The sequence below is a fragment of the Rattus norvegicus genome, chromosome 11, assembly GCF_021556685.1.
Source record: "Rattus norvegicus strain SHRSP/BbbUtx chromosome 11, alternate assembly SHRSP_T2T, whole genome shotgun sequence".
Taxonomy (NCBI): Eukaryota; Metazoa; Chordata; class Mammalia; order Rodentia; family Muridae; genus Rattus; species Rattus norvegicus.
In genome coordinates, this window is record NC_141544.1 from 5,461,799 (window position 1) to 5,468,172 (window position 6,374).

Below are 6,374 nucleotides of genomic sequence, written 5' to 3' on the forward strand. Positions count from 1 at the left end.
CTCGACTTAAGAGTGTAACCTGTGGGGCTGGGGATTTAGCTCAGTGGTTAGAGCGCTTGTCTAGGAAGCGCAAGGCCCTGGGTTCGGTCCCCAGCTCCGAAAATAAGAACCAAAAAAAAAGTGTAACGTGTGTAAATAGCTGCCAGTGGAAAGACTTGTCCTCGGATTTCTCAAAAGGCATGAAAAAGCCACCGTGGAGTTACTGGATTTTGTTTCAAAGACTTTAGCACCTTGTCTGCAGGGATGCAGAGCCTCAAAGGAAGGGCCTGAGACCTCCTAAGAGGTAGCGTCCAACACCTGAGGCCATGCGCATAGAGGGACATAGCCTTTCTCAGAAAATGGAGATAGGAGAGCTAACAAATGAAGGCGACACATCGATCAAATCGCTGTAGTAGAACGACGGCAGCCAGTTCACAGAGCGAGGCAGCTGTCAGCGACTCGGCCAAGAAGTAAGAGGGTTTGAAAAGATAATAACAAACAGAGTTCACAGAATTCACTATAGACTCATGGCGCCTGCAAATTTAATCCATGTGCTCTGGGCAGAGAAAACAATCCGAATCAGAGATCCCTGTTGCTCAGTCCGACGGAACCCTGTGTCGTGGCGCAGATGTCCCATGTCAAGGACTCAACCTAGATGCCGGAAGCCTGTGAGAAACCTGAACTATGTCATTTCAGTGCTGACACCGGAAATGGCTCAAGTCTGCACCTTCATTGGAAGGAGAAGAAATAAGTCACACAGCACCGGAAGTAATCCTTGTCAGAGTCTGTGTGAGGTCGGAAGTGGACGGCGCCATGATCAATCAGTAAGCACTGCCTACACGTGTCGGTGAGCCCACACAAATGAGGAAATGGTTTTTAAATTTAAACACAATTTCTAATAACTAGTAACTTTTAAGAGTCCAGTTTTAGCACAAGCTTCCAGATTATGTGGTTTCTCAGGCAGAAGAATGGAGCACAAGTAGTGAGTTTGAAACTTCGGAGGTTCCCACTATATGACAGCAAACTAAGAAAAGCACAGAGGTGTGGTGTGGTAAAACAAACTAGAGGAAATCTGTAAAACCAAGAGAGGAGAATTCAGAAGACTTGTACGGGAAAGGCCAGGAACAGGGAATGGCTCGTAGGATCGTCCTCGTTTTCAGAGTTTATCACAGCAAAATTGCCAAAGACTGGTAGCAAAATTACCACTTGTCCCTGAGGACAATCTCTGAACGTCCACACACACACACACACACACACACACACACACACACACACACACACACACAAAGAGAGAGAGAGAGAGAGAGAGAGAGAGAGAGAGAGAGAGAGAGAAGGAGAAGGGGAGGGGTAAGGGGAGGGGAAAAGGGAGAGAAGGAGACAGAGACAGACATAGAGACATACACACAGACACACACATGCAGAGATATACATGAAGACACACCCAGGCCAATTGAGGGTTTACAGAAATTTAGCTATCAAAGGACCCGAATATTTGGTGCTAAATTGTGTGAGCTTTGTGGAGGAATGAGTGCAAACCAAATTTTGCAAGTTCTGCAGCCACCTGCATGTTTCTGCACCCCCTTAGCTGTCAGGGTATCGCATACATGGCTGTCACTCCTGCTTTCTTCATTTGTATTTTACTGTGAATCTCCCTTCTCCCCGTTCAATGTGGCCAGCAATTTTCCATGTGGAAGGACTTTACAATGTACTGTGTCTAGGGCGGCAAGGAAAACAATTTGAAAAGAGGCTCAGTGCTAGGGCAAACAGTACAAACAATACATACTTCACCTCCAAAGGAGGGGCTCAAAGAATACAGAGGCTCTGGCTGGTGCACAGGGCCGAGCTTACAAAGTTAGGGCCCAAAGCATCCCTGGGGCCCAACCAGCAGCTCTCATTCAGCCCTCCATGATAATTACTCACTCTCATCTCTTGAGACCAGAGGAAGAAGCATTTGGAAGATCCTCTCCCTAAAAATGAAGCTTGTATGGAAACTCTTACGACACTTAAGAACAATTTTAAATAGGAAAGCACCACACAGTAAAAAAATAAATGGCAGATTTGACAGCCTTCTCTGTGATACCATCACGTACACACACACACACACACACACACTAGAGGAATAGAACTACATAAAGGATAAATTTCCAGGCACAGATATCTGTTGGAAGGAGGTTGACATTCTAACAAACCTCATCCAAGGACACCATTCAGAAGATTCAGAAGCTCAAGACATTGGTTCACTCCTGGGAGCAGATCACTATCTAACTCAAAGAACCTTTATGGAAAACAAAGACAGATCAACCTAGAATGAGTTAAACCTAAACCCTTTCAAGGCTATTGAAGAATTTTGGTGCCAATCTCCACAGACAGTTTACAGCATAGAAAATGTCCCATGACTGCAGTTTGTATAATACCACTGAACTTGGTGAAACATTTTGTACTCTCCTAGGAATCCTAGATGTGAGAGGGAACCAAGGGAGCCTGGGCAGCCCACGTCAGTCTCCATACAAAGTGTACTTTGCAGGCTAAAATACTCAGGGCTAGTGTGCAATTCACTAATCCTGGTCATGAATGCATTGAAAAAGAGTAGATGCCCTACCTTGTAGAGCCTCTGTCTCTCGTTCCTGCCTTCTGGAGGCTCCACGGTCATTCCATACTTAACTCTCCACCATCCTGTTGACAAGTGTCTGGCCTTTATCTTTGACTTAAGAGTATATTTTAGTCCTTTAGATCTCTCTATCTCTATGTCTCTCTGTCTCTCTCTGTCTCTGTCTCTCTCTCTCTCTCTCTCTCTCTCTCTCTCTCCCTCTGTGTGAATGTGTGTGTGTGTTTGTGTGTAAATGTTATAAAAGTTAAGAAAAGAAAAAGTTGGGGGTTTGGGATTTAGCTCCGACTACAGAAGAGGCTTGCCTCTAGTGTCCTCCACTGTGGTAAAAAGAAGGTCCAGTTGGACCCCAATGAGACCAATAAAATCGCCAATGCCAACTCCTGTCAGCTGATCAGGAAGCTGATTGAAGATGGACTGATCATCTGGAAGCCTGTAACTGACCATCCTCAGACTCGCTGACAGAAACACACCTTGAAGGGCAGGCATATGGTCATAGGGAAGGGAAAGGGCACTGCCAACACTTGGGTGCCTGAGAGGGTGACCTGGATGAGAAGGACAAGGATCCTGCACCGGCTTCTCAGGAGATACTGGGAATCTAAGAAGATTGACAGCCATATATATCACAGCCTGTACCTGAAGGTTAAAAGGAATGTATCCAAAAACCAATGGATTCTTATGGAGCAGATCCTCAAACTGAAGGCAGACGAGGCCCGCAAGAAGCTACAGGCTGACCAGGCTGAGGCTCACAGGTCTAAGACCAGGGAAGCACAAAAACGCGTGGGAGGAGCACCTCCAGGCCAAGAAGGAGGAGACCATCAAGACTCTGTCCAAGGAGGAAGAGACCAAGAAATAAAGCTTCCTTCACGTCTGTGCATAGTGACCTCACTGTGGCCTCACATGATCAGTCATTAAAATAAAACAAGCCTTAAATTAGAAAAGAGTTACCTTGCCAATGCTGTCTGTTCACAGCAATGGAAATCTAACTAAGACAATGTGTATTCATTCTGCCATTTCTGTTTCTCTGGAAACCCTAATACAATAGTGCTCTAGAGAGAGGAACAAGTACCCACCAGACAACATAAATTCCAGTTTACTTTTCTGGTGAATATGAAGTTGTTGTGGTTTTAATAAAAATACAAACTTGTTGGTTTTTTGTTTGTTTGTTTTGGGGTTTTGTTGCTGCTGCTGCTGCTGCTGCTGCTGCTGTTGTTGTTGTTGTTGTTGTTGTTGTTGTTGTTGTTGTTGTTGTTTTTAAAGAAGAAACACATTAAGCCTCTTCATCCCTGACTGGCTGGCAAACACCCGAGTCCACATCAGCTAAAGCGATTAAGGCATTAGGAATGTGTGTACACAGAAACATAAAGTTATCCTGTCAAGTTCAGATGAGAGACAACATCGGCCATGTGGGCAAGCCTAGAGCCTCAACCATTTAACACAAACAAATCAGGACACACTGTCAGAAGCCTGTCGGGCCAACAGAGAGGAGGGCCTGCGTGTTGTGTTGTTATTTTCTTTTATGTATTTTTGCAGCCACCCTGCTCATTATTCGTCTTTATAATACTAACTCTGGCACTTTTTTCTTGGCTCATCAAATATTTCCTTAATGAACTTTCAGCTCACACACCCCCCATCTCCATTGTAATGACTTTCAAATTAAGATCATCTGGACCACAGGGGTTTTTATAACTCTATGATGACAGAAAACACGGGGAAAAGAACCTCTTTCATTGTACTTGAAGAAAGACATAGTCATTCACCTGCAGCCTCCCCCCAGTGCAGACTGTTCCCAAGCTCAGTGCTGAGACCTCTGCCTCATGGGCACCATCAAAGCCCTGAGATGAGCACTTCCTAACAAGGAGGCATTATACTGACATGACCATATGCTGCTCCCTCACCTACAGCCACCGGGTCCCCAACTCCTGGTGTCCCTCCTCTCCTTAAAAGAGAGCTGTTGGGATCCAGGCTCAGCATCATCCATGCCCATAACACAAAGCTCATACCTTTTAAAAATCAGATGTGTTTATATTATCGAATGTGTGAATGTTCTGGCTACACGGAACTGTGTGCACCACGTGCCTGCCTGATGTCTGAAGAGGCCAAGAGAAGGCATTAGATCTCCTGAAACTGGCTAACAGTTCAATTGTGAGCCATCATATGGATGCTGGGAATAGAACCTGGGTCCTCTGCAAGACTAACACGTGTTCTTCGTGGCTTAGCCGTCTCTCTAAGCCCCAGAATCTGTGCCCTGTCCCTGGAGATGCTTTGCTACTCTACAAAACCACATGGAGACTTGGTGACCATCCTCGAGAAGAGACTTCACCCTATCAATGAAGAGGATGCCATGACTGGTGGTATTGTAGACACTAGGAGACTCTGAGGGAAAGTGCCTTGTATAGGGGATCCTGTGAGAACCAAGACTGGAGGAGCACCCTGGACTGGAGAGAGATTGGGTTGGGCCATTGCAGAAGATAAAAGAGTGATGGTGCCAAGGACATTTGAGCAATCCCATGAACTATCCAGTCTGGGGTCTTAGTTAGGTGTCCACAGTGGAGAAGAGACACCATGACCAAGGACAACATGTAATCGGGGCTGGCTTACAGGTTTAGAGGGTCAGTCCAGTATCATCAAGGCACAGGGCATGTCAGTGTGCAGACAGACGTGGTGCTGGAGACAGAGCTGAGAGTTCTACATCTTCATCTAAAAGAATCCAGGAGCAGACTGTCTCCCACATGGCTGGGAGGAGGATTTCAAGAACTCACCCCCACATGGAGACACCTCCTCCAAGGAGGACAGCCTCCTAATAGTGCCATTTTCTGGGCAGTGCACATTCAAACCACCACAGGGTCTCTTCACATATATGATAATTACACCGTTGTTATAAAGTCTTGCTAAAAGACTCATGATGTTTGCGTGAAGATCATTCGTTGGGTCTTGGTGGCTCTAAAACCCCAAGAACATGAAGTCCTTTATCACCCTGAAGTATGAAATTGGCATGTGTGCACTGCCCCTCCCATCCTCTGCAATATCATAATGTTAAGTGTGTGCAGCACCAGTGTGCAGCCTCATAAGAGCCGGCATGTGTGAATTCTTGAGCCGCACACTCAACAGAATCAGGCATGAGCCTTCTGTACTTTTTTATGGCTCTGAACTCTGGCCTAGACTGATGGGCAAGTAGTTCTGGGAAGGAAGACTGCTGGGCGCAGCCAAAGGCATGAAGGTATGTGATTTAATTACAGAGATGGAGGAATCTGGCTCGTTTTTTCCTGTAACACATGAGAGATGAAGTCACTCTGCCCAGCCAATTGCAAAAAAAAAAAAATCATAGAGAAAAGGCACGTAGGATGCTTGTTTTACCTAGACTAGATCATGAGCCCCGATCAGATTTAAATATCCATATGTACAGAGGAATCATTGCTTCTTGGTGCAGAGATGCCATCCTTTTTAAGCACCCTGGGCAAGATCAGGCAGATCTCTGTGTTTGGTGTGAGAACACCTCTTTTCCTGTGTAGTCCCCTTCATGACCACTAAGGTAGCCACATGATCCCAAGTTCACCACCATTCTACTCATTCCCATAAAAAATGAAGAAGAGCACATGATTTGGGGAGATGAGATGGGCAGATTTTAGACCATCTCCTATGCACGGCAGAGAGCAGCGTTGAAAGGACTGGAGAAGACGTTGGCTGACCCCAGGCCTTTTCTCACAGAAACAGCTGACAATCGCCCCACAATGTTCCAGTTATGGGTGTTTCCTTCAATAACAGAGAGTTTAAAATAGCACCCTTTCCT

At 45.7% G+C, this 6,374-nt stretch overlaps 1 pseudogene; it reads left to right on the top strand.

Moving 5' to 3' along the window:
* The first annotated feature begins 506 nt into the window (after positions 1-506).
* LOC148002435 (large ribosomal subunit protein eL19 pseudogene) lies at positions 507-3,440 on the top strand (annotated as a pseudogene).
* Positions 3,441-6,374: the final 2,934 nt, after the last annotated feature.